Below are 15,457 nucleotides of genomic sequence, written 5' to 3' on the forward strand. Positions count from 1 at the left end.
AAAAAGGGGGCGGGGGGGGTTTTTTTTTCCGGGGGTTTTCCGGGGGCCCCCCCTTTCCCCAAAAAGGGGTTTTGGGGCCCCCCCCTCCCCCCCCCCGGGGCCCCCCCCCCCAAAAACCCCCAAAAAAACCAAAAGGGGGGGGGGCCCCCCCCCCTTAAAACCCCCCGGGGGGGGAAATTTAAAAAAACCCCCCCCCCCCCTTAAAAAAGGGGGTTATAAACCCCTTTTTTTTTTTGGGAGAAGGATCTGGCGGTGCGTCTGTTTCAGGGTTCCCTATCCGCCGCTGCACAGGACAAGGCACCTTCTCGGCTGCGTTTTGAAGTTTCTGGTCAATAACCCAAAAAAAAAAGGGCCAATCCCACCCCGGTTTTCCCGGCCCCCCGGGAACCCGGGGGGGAAAAGGGGGTTTGGGTGTTTAACCTTTGGGGGAAATTGCCCCCGGGAAAGGAAACTCGGAAGTTGTCACCCCGTTTGGGGCCCTTCAATGTGGACGCCTGATTAATCCCCGCGGTTTGGAAAGGTTTACAAATGCCCGCTCACTCAAGTAATCCCCGTTTCCCTGTTTTCCCGGGGTGAAACCTGTTCTGCTTTGCCCCCTTTTTTGCCCCCCCCAGTCGTCCTCCCCCCCGGTGTTATCGATGGGGGTCCCTTTACAACCCAATCGCATAAAGGACTCCCGCGGCGGGGGGCGTGGGTTTTAGTACTGGTGGTTGGGGGGGGTACGGACCGGAGGGGCGGGTGGATCCCCCTTCCCCCAGATTTGGATGATGGTCTGCTACGGGGGGTTTTCCGTCGCCCGCCCGGTGCTCCGGGGGGTCCGCCTGGAGGGGGTCGTCGTGAGGGGGGTACTGTCAGGCATCCCCGCTCTGATCCTGTTTGTTGTCTGTCTGTGCATCATTGTTCCTGTTGCGATGCAACCTGGGAGGTGTGGCCTCCTTCACTCATCACCTGTTCCTGTTCAGCCTAATCACCATCACCTGTTCCTGCTCAGCCTAATCACCAGCACCCACCTGTGTCCATCATCATCACCACCAGCTCTTATACCATGACCTGACATCCATCCCTGTCGGATCGTTAGTCTTCTCAGTATGTGTTTGGCGCCTCATCTGACTTTTGCCTGTCGTCGTTTTGTTCCGTGTCTGTCTTCGTGTTTGGTAACGTCTGTCTCTCTGTCTTCACCTCCAGTTATCCTGCTACGGACCGTCAACACTCTTCACACCCCCCGGATGCTTCACTCACCTGCCGTCACAGCATTTCCCTCTGTTCACCTTGGTTGGTCATCTGGTGCACGGATTAGTATCAATAAACTCTCATTGAACTTCTCCTTGTCTGCGTTTGGGTTATTCTGCCAGCCGGGTCTGACACTACCTATCAGAACAGAAACACATGTGGCCATCATTATAGCCTATACAATCTATTTGTATCTATGTGTATGTTCTAATCAGTTGTGTTAACTGGACTGCGTTCGGCAGAGGGAGGAAGTCAAGGCCAAGGAGGTGGGGATATCCTTGCAGTAAAGGCATGTGTCATAGCTGGCCAGGGGACTTCAGCCAACACTGGGGGTGGTTGCCAAAAGGGAGTTTCGGGGAACAAAATGGACCCCAGGGCAGAGAAAAAGGCAAGGGGCCAGGAGTAACTTTATGTTAGCATTGAAAATATCCCAGGTCTCATTTACGCGATAGCTCACGACAGTTGTTTATTATTATGCTGATGATTACATCAAAGCTAAGGAGTGTCGTTCGGCCCCACACAAAGCTGGGATATGTTAATCACAAAAACGTATTTTATTTTTATATAAGGCTGTTTGACTCTCTTTGGTCTGTACATGAAGAATCATAAAGATGTGACAAGATGTGACAACTTGCAGAGCCTCCGCGCTGGAAACGACAGCCAGGTGACGTCATATGATGGGTCGCACACCGGGAACACCATGACGACTATAAACCAAGCGTTATAGTCACATTCTGATTTAAATTGATTTATGTCAATAAATAATCATGTATACAATAAAATGGTCCCTTCTGGACTGGCTAACAGTCATACACATACCCAAATGGTTGCTTGAGAATGCAGCATAAATAACATTAGCCTATACTAGCAGCTAGCACAGGCTTTTGCTCAACGCTAAAGAAAGGCACACAATAACTGAAACTAACTGATCAAGAGCAGCAGACCAGCAACTAACTGATGGAAGCAGCAGTAGAACAGCAACTCCCATTTTCTGGGAGGTACATTTTTTGTCAATGGAGTCTTATTATACCACTTCCTCTCAATCACCTGATGTTGATGATGGATCTTTCTTGTTTAATTTTTGTCTTTTTTGTTTAGTCAGTAAGTTTATTTCAGGCTTCCATTAAAATGGCAGCATCGACAAAGCCTCACCAAGCTGGACTGACGTGTCAACCACTGGCAAAGAAAGGTTGCATATGGATGGATCATTTTTAACACTGCGACTGACTGACAGCGGCTGACAGCTGCCTCTGATGTATGGACATCCCACTACCCCTGTTACTGGAGCTGACACACTTTCCTCAAAGCTTTTTCCTCTAAAAAGGGCAAGATTGATCGAGGGCATTTAGATTTTCTGTGTGCGTGTGTGTGTGTGTGTGTGTCTGCATGTCTGCAGGGCTTCACTATTTCAGTGAGCTAATATTGCTGAAACCTCTTGGTTTTTATCTCATTAATGTTTAGATATATGGATGGTGACACTGGTCCATCTGTCCGTCCAACATTTTGGTCCAGAGTTACATGCTTTTATGATTTATTATAAGCAAATAGGTTGGTTAACCATAAAGTCCAACATGGCAGTTTTTACGGGCAGTTATCTATATCTTCAGTGTATTATGTTTGAGCTGCCATTTCAATCAGAAATGGGAATAATTAAATGATACCAGCATTTACAATTTCATTTGATGAAAAAAAGGGAGCATAATAATAAAAAAAAGAGTAAATGCACACACAGGGTTGAGTGTGATTGCGATGGAAAAGAAGGGCAGAGGTAAGGTGGAAACAACAACATCTACATTTAGTTGTAAATTATTCTCAGTAATTTTCTGGTTTATCTGTGAAGTGGAGCTATACAGCTGACTGGTGTCTTTGCTAACACTTAGAACCAGAGTTTAAGCTGGGGACAGCTGTCTCATACTGTATGTATGGATCCGTCATGGTTCATTAAGTAGTCTCCAGTATGACATGCCTAAACACGCCGACCAGTAAGAAAACTCAATATGCAGACAGAGGAATACAAATTTGAAGAATCACAAAGTGGAAAATATTTTAGTTAAGCAAATAATTATGTTTAATTATATTAAATTGCTTTTTTCTATCCACTTGCTGTCTCTGCAATCTTCTTTGGACAGTAAAAACATGTAAAACAATCAGTCTGTTATTACATTTTCATTAAAGTGTACATCTAGGTCTTTGAAATAATGTTGCTGACAAACAGATGATGTTGGTGTCAAAACAAACAGATAATTACAGACAACGCCCACCACGCGCAGTGCGTAGGGCACCAAATGCTGAGGGGAGCACCAAAATATGCTGTCTATACTGCACGGCTACAGAAGATGGAGAAAAATGGCATCATTGAGCGAGTAACACAACCTACCCTTGGTGCCAGTCCTAAAGCGGAGCAGTGGACCTGAAAAGTTTCAGAGGAAAATGGAGACTGTTCAAGGAGTGGAGGATGTTGAGGTCTTGATGGACGATATTCTTGTGTATGGTTTCACAGAGGCAGAACATGAAGGGAGAAGGTGATGCAGCGCATTGAGTCAGCTTGTCTAAAGCTCAACAGAGAAAAGTGCTCCATCAGTCAGAGTCAGCTGCGGTTTCTCAGCCACCTCATCTATAGGTCCGGGATCCGGATGGAGGCTATTCGCCAGCTGTCACCACCAACAGTGCAGAAGTTAAAAAGGATACTGGGAATGGTTAACTACTTGGGTAGATACTAGGGATGTGGGCGGCTGTGGCTCAGTGGTAGACCGGTTGCCTGCCAATCGGAAGGTTGACGGTTCGATCCCTGGCCCTGCAGTCCCAGGTCGAAGTGTCCTTGGGCAAGACACTGAACCCCGAGTTGCATCGGAGTGTGAATGTGTGAGTGTTTATCTGATGAGCAGGTACCTTGTTCGGCAGCCTCGACTACAGTGTGTGAATGTATCCTGTACTATGTAAGAGCGCTTTGAGTAGTCGTTAAGACTAGAAAAGCGCTATATAAATACAGCACATTTAGGGATGAGCCGAGCACTCGGCTGAAACGAGTATCCGGTATGGATAAAGCACTTTTGCCGAGTACGAGTAATACGAGTCAATATCTGTACTTGGATTGAATAAAACTCCTCAGCATTCTACTTCATAATTGCAACCGCATGTGTTGTATTTATTGTTGCAAAACTTGTTCTGTTTATAGTTTGTTTGTTACCATGACAACACCATTGATCTGAAGCTTGATACTGTCATGTAAATAGTTTTCTAATCAGAAATAGATATAACAATTTCTGATCAACTCATATCAATTGCATGCTTAAAATAACATATTGGTTAAAGCCCCGCCTATTTCAAGACAACCCGACCCACTTCCGGGTAAAATTCTGTCCACTTCCGGGTTAGGCCCCGCCCAGTCCGAGTACAGATACGGATACAGATAATTCATGTGGTAAACAGAGACAGATACAGATAATGCTGTACTCGCTCATCCCTAGTAGATACATCCCCAATCTCTCAACTGTGGGACAACCGTTTTATGAACTCCTGAAGAACAAGAATACAGAGCTGCCAACTTTTCCACGAACCTTGGAGTGAGATTTTGGGGGGGCAACCCATATTTTGCCACATACAAAGCACTTTCTTTGGCTCTTTAAACATCATTATCCTTCAAGGTTTAAATTGGGATTTGTTTTGTGTGGGGGGATGGGGGCTCTCCCTAGGGGGGTCTGGGGGTATGCCCCCCCCCCCCCCCCCCGTGAAATCTTTTTGAAAAATAAACCATTAAATGGCACTTTCTGGAGAGTTTTGTGCAAAAAGAAAACAAGTCTTACATGATTTGTGCAAAACTGTAGGGTTAAGAGCCTTTGCATTGTTGTAGTATCAACAGGTATTAGGGCATTCAGCATTTACATCATTTACATTATTAACTTCTTATGATATAAGAACTGACCCAGACAATGGGCCAAACATAATAAGCCACATGAAGAGACAGTAGCATATGTCAGCAACAGCTGAGAAGATTTGTGTCTGTGGTGAACAGGTCCAGGGGTCCCTGGTGTAGGGACCAGGGACCCAAAGTTAAATTAATGTTGAGGGATCAACTAGGAACTAAAAATGTAAAATTGAAATTCTAAAGAATGAGAAACACTGATTTACATAAATTCTAATCCTTTAACCTTTGTGCCAAGGCTCAGTAATGTTTGGCCCTCATCCTATAGTGCCCCACTTACTGTATTTACATTTTTGGGAAAATAAAGACTATTTGTTCATTTTATGAAACATTGAATGAATTATTTACAGTTACATTTAGAGAAGCACAATAGTGGCCCAACATTGCATATATGTTATGCATATATAGTATAGTATAGCTCAAATGTGTTTCATCAGATTTCTGCTCATGTTTACAACTTTGTGCACATTCAAAATATAACTCCTCCCATCTCTGTTGTCCGAGATTTGGAGCGTTGTAATATAGTCTGCTGTGCATGTCATTGCTCCGTTGATATGGTAGATCTCATTCTGACCGTTGCACAGACACAGAGGCCCATTTGGGTCTCTGGTCTCTGACAAAGTTTAGAGGTGGCTGTACGCTGCTCATTGTCGGAGGACTACGCGTCACTGTCCACAGCAGAGCGGGTCCACTAACATGAACTGAAGTTGCTACACTGCCAGCCGCGCTGCTCACCTCTATTTTTACAGAGAGAGTGGTCACGAAGCAACGGACGGTCTGTGAAACTTAGAGCACATACCTGAAGCCGGGGAAATGCACCTGGGATGGCTCGGGAAAAAATGTTTTACGTTTGCGACAATTCAAAACTTCCACAGACAGGGAGCGCTCTTGAACCGCCTCACAGTCTCTGAAAACACTAGTCGATCACGAGTGGCTCAAAAGGTAGATCTATAGACCAACTCATCTTTCAGAAATTTGACCGACCGGGTTGAGCTTTCAGCGTGAGAAATCGGGGGTGTGGCGTGTGAGCGTGTGAAACCAGTCAAATGCGTGTGTCTCACGGCCAATTCGTGAGAGTTGGCAGCCCTGAGAATACATGGAACTGGAGTCATGCTCAAGAAACAGCTTTTGAACACATTAAAGAACTGTTAACGACTGCACCAGTACTTGCATATTACGACGTGACTAAACAGACTGCTGTATCGGCTGATGCAAGCAGTTATGGACTAAGGGGTGTGCTACTACAACTCCACGGGGAGCAGTGGAAACCTGTAACATGTTGCCCCAAACATTTCATTGATGCTGAGTCCCGCTATGCCCAGATTGAAAAGGAAGCTCTGGCGGGCGTTTGGCTGTGCGAAAGGTTTGACAGATACCTTAACGGACCAGAGCGGTTCAAACTTGTAACAGCTCTACCCCTCATACACAGCCGCAGCCTGGACAACATACCCCTGAGTTGTCAGTGTCTGCTAATGAGGCTCATAAGATTCAACATGATCGCGAAATACGCTCCAGGAAAAACCCTCATTGTCGCTGAAACACTGTCACGGACCCCACAGGCCAACACAGGTGTGGAGATCAACACGCACAAGGATGGGGCGGGCTACTTGGCTAGCGTGGTAGAAGGGATTCCTCCATCTACTAGCAAAATGGAAGAAATCAGAACAGCAACAGCAGCGGACAAAGAACTGCAGTCTGTCATAACAATCGTAAGGAGAGGAAGGCCTGTACACATAAGCAAAGTGGCTATGGATGCGAGAGCATATGTCCAAGTTAAATCAGAGCTGTCTGAATACAATGGGCTACTTCTAAGAGGAAGCAGGATCGTCGTGCCTAAGTCAATAAGAGATGAGATTCTTCTCAAAATCCATGAAGGACACCAGGGCCTGATTAAATGCAGAGAGAGAGCATCTTCATCTGTGTGGTGGCCTGGACTTGCTTCGTAGATTAACAAACTTGTTTAAACATCATGCCAGCGCTGTGGTGAGCTGAAAAGAACACAACAAAAACAACCTCTCATCTCTACACCACTTCCTGGGCGACCCTGGAAGAGAATTGCAATGGATCTCTGTGAGCATGAGTGCCAAAACTACCTGGTAATCTCAGATTACTACTCCAGGTTCATCGAGATTTTGCATCTGTCCTCGACAACGGCTGGGCAAGTCATCCAAAAGCTAAAAACAGTTTTCGCTAGGTTTGGCATTCCAGATGAAGTGGTGATTGATAATGGTCCCCAGTTCTCCGGTATAGAGTTCCAAGAATTAGCCAGGCAGCTAGACTTCAAACACTGCACTTCTAGTCCTCATCACCCGCAAGGTAACGGACACGCAGAGAGAGCGGTGCAGATTGCTAAGAAAATCCTCAAACAGGAAGATCTTGTGACGGCTCTAGTGAGCTGTAGGTCTTCTCCCTGCTCCACTACAGGCTTTAGTCCAGCTGAGTTGTTAATGGACCACACTCCCCTCTTTTCTGAAAAACCTTACTCCAAAATGGCCTAATTTTGCAGCTATGAAAGAAAAAGACCGGCAGGAAAAGGCAAAACAGGCCCATTACTTCTCTTGGCTGCCCTGCAGCCAGGATACGTTATATTTTCCAAGTTGTATCACAAAAAATCATGGGCTTCATCTGCAGTGATCTTGAGGAACAGCAGCACTCCAAGATCGTTCGTCATCAAGACACAACAAGGAGCTGCGCTGCGGCAAAATCGCCGTCACCTTCAACCTAGGCCAGTTCCACAGCCGACATCAGCATTGCCCTGTGAGGTGACAGAGACAGGCACCCACTCTGACAGTGCCGCCATGGTAGAGACTGCTCCTGTTAGTCAGAGTGAGGCAGCACCCTTAAACCCTTTCTCAATCAGACTTTGACCAGATCTGGACGAGTTTGCAAACCAGTCACTAGGCGTTGATAATGTTGTTCATGGTAAATTCAGGTTACTGAAATTAATGTGGCAATTTTGAGTTAAGAAACAGTTATTAATAACAGTACCACTCTAGTGTGTAGATCAGCTTGAAAGGGGTCCAGTTTTGGTTTGTGTGCAAGTGTTGTCACAATAATCATTTTCAGTTTGACTTAATGATGCAGGATAGAAAAGGGGGGAGATGTCATATAAGGATGTTTTCTTTGCCTGTTCATTACTATGGGTTTTACAATATTTGAGTAGATTTATCAAATAGTTGATGAATAACTAATAAAGGGGAGAGTTACTTGGCTGCATGCTTTCCGTTTTAAATGTTTATATATTTCTTTCGGTATAAGATACTTTGTTTAAATACTTTGTGTCTTTCTATACTGATCCTTTTTCTTCATATTTCTAATTGAATGCAGGGTCAATACTGACGTACATACAAAGAGGAGCCCCTGGCCAAGAGGACGATACAGACAAGAGCAACCATCAACAAGCAGTTCAGGCACACATCAGCCCCAGCCAGCCAGCAGGTCTCTACACTCAGTTTGCACTTTGAAATGTGTAGTGTGCGTTGGCTATTCTACATAATATGTCTACAAAGTCAGCAAAGCTGTGAAGATTATACTTTCTCTTTTTATTGTAAGTATTATACTGGGATGCTGCTATTCTGTTTTTGGATTTGAGTTATCTGAAGCACTTCTGCTTTGCTTATTTGATTTTGAAAAATCTTTGGTGGATTTTAATAATAAAATGCACTTCTCAATGCTTGAATGTGTGTTTTAGCTGTTCAACATAGTGTGTTTACGAAGTAAAGTAAAATTAAGTGACTTGTCTGCTTCTAAATCTTTGCTTTATTGAAGAAGATTTCTTACTTGTATAGTAATGCTTTTAAGTTTGTATTTATGGATGATTATTTAATTTCTACAAAGATTTTGCACTTCCCAATACTTTACAAAGTTGATTTTCCTTTTTAGTTTTACTGTTCTTATGTGTCACATTGTGATGCTGCTATTGTGTTATTGGTACATTAAAACAATTGTTTCTTTTCTCTGGGGGGCATCATAAAGGAACTATGCTTAGGGCACCAAAATGGCTAGCAGCGGCACTGGTTATAGAATTTAGAATGGCTACTAAGGATAATGGGAAATTTATCCAGTCATTGCTCCTTGTGTTATATTTTCTTTAGACAATTAGTTATAATGGTCGCTATAAACTACAACAATGGGAATGGAGCTAATCTGGTGCAGTTATCTGGTGCTGTGAAGCTCACTGATGTGTCGCAATTGGTTAAATTACACATCTTCTTTGCCTTTCTTCTCATTGGCAGGTCTAACAAGTGGTGAATCGATGTGCAAGCGGTTGTTTAAAGGCGTTTCAACATCTTTTACAGCTAATTGTGGGACTGGAAATGAGGCGCATGTGCTCCCTGTTCCACATTGATTGAAATTTAAAAAAAACTTGCAAATGCAGCTTTAAAACTGATAAAGAGTGTGCACATCTTTGTCTTTATCTACAGAGTTTATACATCTGGCCCCAGGTCTTCCAGTATGTACACATGACATGGGGCGGCTGTGGCTCAGTGGTAAAGCGGTTGCCAGCCAATTGGAAGGTTGGTGGTTTGATCCCCGCCCCTGCAGTCATTGTTGAAGTGTCCTTGGGCAAGACACTGAACCCTGAGTTTCCCCCGATGCTGCGCATCGGAGTGTGAATGTGTGTGAATGTTTATCTGATGGCAGCCCCAGCCACAGTGTATGAATGTGTGTGAATGGTGAATGTTTCCTGTAGATGTAAAAGCGCTTTGAGCAGTTGTTAAGACTGTGCTATATAAATATAGCACATTTATATTTGCCACTCCTTAAGGACTCCTACTCCTAAGGAGCCTAAGGAGTGGCAGACCGGGGTGGTGGTTCCCCTCTTCAAAAAGGGGGACCAGTGGGTGTGTGCCAACTACAGGGGTATCACACTTCTCAGCCTCCCTGGTAAAGTCTACTCCAAGGTGCTGGAAAGGAGGGTTCGGCCGATAGTCGAACCTCGGATTGAAGAGGAACAATGCGGATTCCGTCCTGGCCGTGGAACAACGGATCAGATCTTTACTCTCGCAAGGATCCTGGAGGGGGCCTGAGAGTATGCCCAACCAGTCTACATGTGTTTTGTGGATCTGGAGAAGGCGTATGACCGGGTCCCCGGGAGAAATTGTGGGAGGTGCTGCGGGAATATGGGTGAGGGGGTCCCTTCTTAGGGCCATCCAATCTCTGTATGACCAAAGCGAGAGCTGTGTCCGGGTTCTCGGCAGTAAGTCGGACTCGTTCCAGGTGAGGGTTGGCCTCCGCCAGGGCTGCGCTTTGTCACCAATCCTGTTTGTAATATATATGGACAGGATATCGAGGCGTAGTCGGGGCGGGGAGGGGTTGCAGTTCGGTGGGCTCGGGATCCCATCGCTGCTTTTTGCAGATGATGTGGTCCTGATGGCATCATCGGCCTGTGACCTTCAGCACTCACTGGATCGGTTCGCAGCCGAGTGTGAAGCGGCTGGGATGAGGATCAGCACCTCTAAATCTGAGGCCATGGTTCTCAGCAGGAAACCGATGGAGTGCTCTCTCCGGGTAGGGATGGAGTCCTTACCTCAAGTGAAGGAGTTTAAGTACCTTGGGGTCTTGTTCGCGAGTGAGGGGACTATGGAGCGTGAGATTGGTCGGAGAATCGGAGCAGCCGGTGCGGTATTACATTCTGTTTATCGCACCGTTGTGACGAAAAGAGAGCTGAGCCAGAAGGCAAAGCTCTCGATCTACCGGGCAATTTTCGTTCCTACCCTCACCTATGGTCATGAAGGCTGGGTCATGACCGAAAGAACGAGATCAAGGGTACAAGCGGCCTAAATGGGTTTCCTCAGGAGGGTGGCTGGCGTCTCCCTTAGAGATAGGGTGAGAAGCTCAGTCATCCGAGAGGAGCTCGGAGTAGAGCCGCTGCTCCTTCGCGTTGAAAGGAGCCAGTTGAGGTGGTTCGGGCATCTGGTAAGGATGCCTCCTGGGCGCCTCCCTAGGGAGGTATTCCAGGCACGTCCAACTGGGAGGAGGCCTCGGGGAAGACCTAGGACTAGGTGGAGAGATTATATCTCCAACCTGGCCTGGGAACGCCTCGGGATCCCCCAGTCGGAGCTAGTTGATGTGGCTCGGGAAAGGGAAGTTTGGGGTCCCCTACTGGAGCTGCTGCCCCCGCGACCCGATACCGGATAAGCGGATGAAGATGGATGGATGGACATTTATATTTACATGCATTTCAGAATGACATGCACAATTGAGGGCCCTGTTTACTGTTGACACAGATGTTTTTAAAAAAGATTTTAATTTGATCATTTTACAATGTATATTTAAAATTGGCATACTGACGAGGACTAACAGACGCCCCTATTTTAATTTATTTCTGCTTGATTTTGTTTGTTGTCTTGAAATTATTATTAAACAAAAAACTAACAAAATATGTTGAGATGTCATGACATGTCTTTTGTGCTTTATCTTAGATGAGATAGATAATGTTTTGGCCATTTTAGGCATTTATTGACAGGACAGCTGAAGACATGAAATGGGAGAATGACATGCAGCAAAGGGCCACAGACCGGGGTCGGGCCTGCTACACCGAGGAGCAAACCTCCACACATGGGCACCCGCTCCACCAACTAAGCCATCCAGGCGCCCTTTTGTGCTTTATCTTAAATTGTTTTTCACTTTCTTGCTCTGTCTTTTGTATGTAAAACATAGATTAAAAAAAAAAAAAGTGTATGTTAGGCAATAGAGATACTTGATTTTAATCGGCTGCATCTTTTTCCTCATTTAGATAGATGGGCCAAATTCAAATATACGGCAGTTTACAGGGGTTTAACGAAATGCCAATAGCATGATTTTTGTCCATCCCAGAATGCTGTGTGGACTAGCCAGACCCTCCTCGACGGACCTGTGGAGCAAGGTCTGGCAAATCGAGATTAACCAATTGTAAGGTGCACTTACAGTGCCTTGCGAAAGTATTCGGCCCCCTTAAACTTTTCAACCTTTTGACAAATTTCAGGCTTCAAACATAAAGATATAACATTTTTATTTTTTGTGAAGAATCACCAACAAGTGGGACACAATTGTGAAGTGGAACGAAATCTATTGGATATTTTAAACTTTTTTATCAAATAAAAAACTGAAAAGTGGTGCGTGCAAAATTATTCGGCCCCTTGCGTTAATACTTTGTAGAGCCACCTTTTGCTGCGATTACAGCTGCAAGTCGCTTGGGGTATGTCTTTATCAGTTTTGCACATCGAGAGACTGAAATTCTTGCCCATTCTTCCTTGCAAAACAGCTCGAGCTCAGTGAGGTTGGATGGAGAGCGTTTGTGAACAGCAGTTTTCAGTTCTTTCCACAGATTCTCGATTGGATTCAGGTCTGGACTTTGACTTGGCCATTCTAACACCTGGATATGTTTATTTGTGAACCATTCCTTTGTAGATTTTGCTGTATGTTTGGGATCATTGTCTTGTTGGAAGATAAATCTCCGTCCCAGTTTCAGGTCTTTTGCAGACTCCAACAGGTTTTCATCCAGAATGGTCCTGTATTTGGCTGCATCCATCTTCCCCTCAATTTTAACCATCTTCCCTGTCCCTGCTGAAGAAAAGCAGGCCCAAACCATGATGCTGCCACCACCATGTTTGACAGTGGGGATGGTGTGTTGAGGGTGATGAGCTGTGTTGCTTTTACGCCAAACATATCGTTTTCCATTGTGGCCAAAAAGTTTGATTTTGGTTTCATCTGACCAGAGCACCTTCTTCCACATGTTTGGTGTGTCTCCCAGGTGGCTTGAGGCAAACTTTAGACAAGACTTTTTATGGATATCTTTGAGAAATGACTTTCTTCTTGCCACTCTTCCATGAAGGCCAGATTTGTGCAGTGTATGACTGATTGTTGTCCTATGGACAGACTCTCCCACCTCAGCTGTAGTTCTCTGCAGTTCATCAGAGTGATCATGGGCCTCTTGGCTGCATCTCTGATCAGTCTTCTCCTTGTCTGAGCTGAAAGTTTACAGGGACGGCCAGGTCTTGGTAGATTTGCAGTGGTCTGATACTCCTTCCATTTCAAAATAATCGCTTGCACAGTGCTCCATGGGATGTTTAAAGCTTGGGAAATCTTTTTGTATCCAAATCCGGCTTTAAACTTCTCCACAACACTATTATGGACCTGCCTGGTGTGTTCCTTGGTCTTCATGATGCTCTCTGCGCTTTCAACAGAACTCTGAGACTATCACAGTGCAGGTGCATTTATACAGAGACTTGATCACACACAGGTGGATTCTTTTTATCACCATCAGTCATTTAGGACAACATTGGATCATTCAGAGATCCTCGCTGAACTTCTGGAGTGAGTTTGCTGCACTGAAAGTAAAGGGGCCGAATAATTTTGCACGCACCACTTTTCAGTTTTTTATTTGCTAAAAAAGTTTAAAATATCCAATAGATTTCGTTCCACTTCACAATTGTGTCCCACTTGTTGGTGATTCTTCACAAAAAATTAAAATGTTATATCTTTATGTTTGAAGCCTGAAATGTGTCAAAAGGTTGAAAAGTTCAAGGGGGCCGAATACTTTCGCAAGGCACTGTATAATGTAATGAAGTGCTGCCTTTCTAAGGAACGTTTCAAATAGGAGAGAGAAAAAAAAAATATATATATAGTTTACTCAAAAAAATATAGCCGCCATTTACATCAATTATCAAACAGTATGACCTTGTTTCTCTTTTCTTTTGTAATGGCCTTTATTTGTGAAAATCTGTATCTCTGCTAGTTTCAACGTTTTTTCACATAAATTGAGAAAAACTGAAACTGACCTCAGAGCTTGTTACAAGTAGAAACTGGTTGAGCCCAAATGCAAACAAAACGAGGACCAGAATGATAGTCTAACAGGTTTATCCCAGTGTCCAATGTCGGGGATGCAATAATGAAAGAAACCAAGTCCAAAACAAATCCAAAGTAATCCAGGGTGCAGAACGTGAGTGGTACCTTGTCCGATAATCTAGTGATCCAGGGTGGAGGGCAGGAGTGGTGGAGGGCAGGAGTGAAGCTGGAAGCAGGAGTCAGGTTCACGGAAACTGTGGCACACAAAAACAATACAAGTACAATACAAGTACAAGCGAAGTACACAAGCTAATCCAAAAAGTAGAGTCATCAAAGAGACTAATGTTGTAGTCTAAACTAGGATCTGACAAGGAGTGGTAGGTGACCGGGTATTTGAAGCAGAGGTTCATCTGATGAGCTGCAGCTAGAACCCTGACTCCTGCACACCAGGCTTCACTCCTGCACTCAAGGACAGACAGAGGGGAGGAGAGCAGAGACAGGTTGCAACCAGCAGCAGACCTGACAGAGGTCTGATGAAATAATCCCAAAATAGTAAACCAAAGTGCATCTACCTGGGTAGTATGTTTTTTTTTATGTGGTGAGATCTTGCGATTATCTGTACGATGCAATGAAGAAATGGTGAGTAGAAGTAGTCTGTGTTGCATTCACGCACTGCTCCTCTGCCTCACGGGTCCACTGGCAAAGTTATCCAATGGAACTCACTCTTTAACCATGCATCAAAAAAAAAAAAAAAACAGCAGAGCAGGGCAATATTTAATTACTTTCTCAATAACTTTATCTGATCTGGGTATATAACTTATTTATGAAATGTAGCTTAAATTCTTACTTTCAATCTTTGTATTTACCACATACATTAGCATACCACACAGTAACATAGCTTCAGCATAGCATGGAATAGCACTTCAAATCATTAAACTCATGTTCAGCACTGATTGGTTTTTAAACGTATGCAGTACACATATCATCAATACATTTTCACACAACGCATTACAACAGAATTAACAACAGAATCGAAAAATAGAGAACTTCACATCCTTGGTCAGTAAACACATTGGTATTCTTTCCTTAGAAGTAGGTTTGGTGGGGAAAAAAAAACCATTTTACCAGCTCTTAAATGTTATTTTTTTAGTTTTCACTCAGTGTGGAAAATCTAAATATGGCTTCAGCTCACTATTGTTCTACTGTTAACGATTTTCTTCTTCTCTTTAAGAATCAGTGTAGCAGTTTCCCCTCCATGCAGCGCCACCCTGCCACCTACTGGACTAATATGGTGCGCAGAGAAACTACAACTACATGTAGGCTATTTTTGAGTGGGTTACACAATCAACTGTTAACCGCCAAGCAGGCAATGCAGTCCCAGTTCACCCGTCTGTGAGGCTTGGACATATTTTCCAAGTTTTATGGACATCTGGGGACTATCGTGCCACCACAGTGTTCCGTGCCTTGTCATGGTCACATGCAGCCACTTTCCTGGAATCGCTGGCCTAACTAACAGAACTGCGCAGCAGTTTGCGA

This window comes from Etheostoma spectabile, chromosome 22 (genome assembly GCF_008692095.1).
Source record: "Etheostoma spectabile isolate EspeVRDwgs_2016 chromosome 22, UIUC_Espe_1.0, whole genome shotgun sequence".
In the NCBI taxonomy this organism is placed as follows: domain Eukaryota; kingdom Metazoa; phylum Chordata; class Actinopteri; order Perciformes; family Percidae; genus Etheostoma; species Etheostoma spectabile.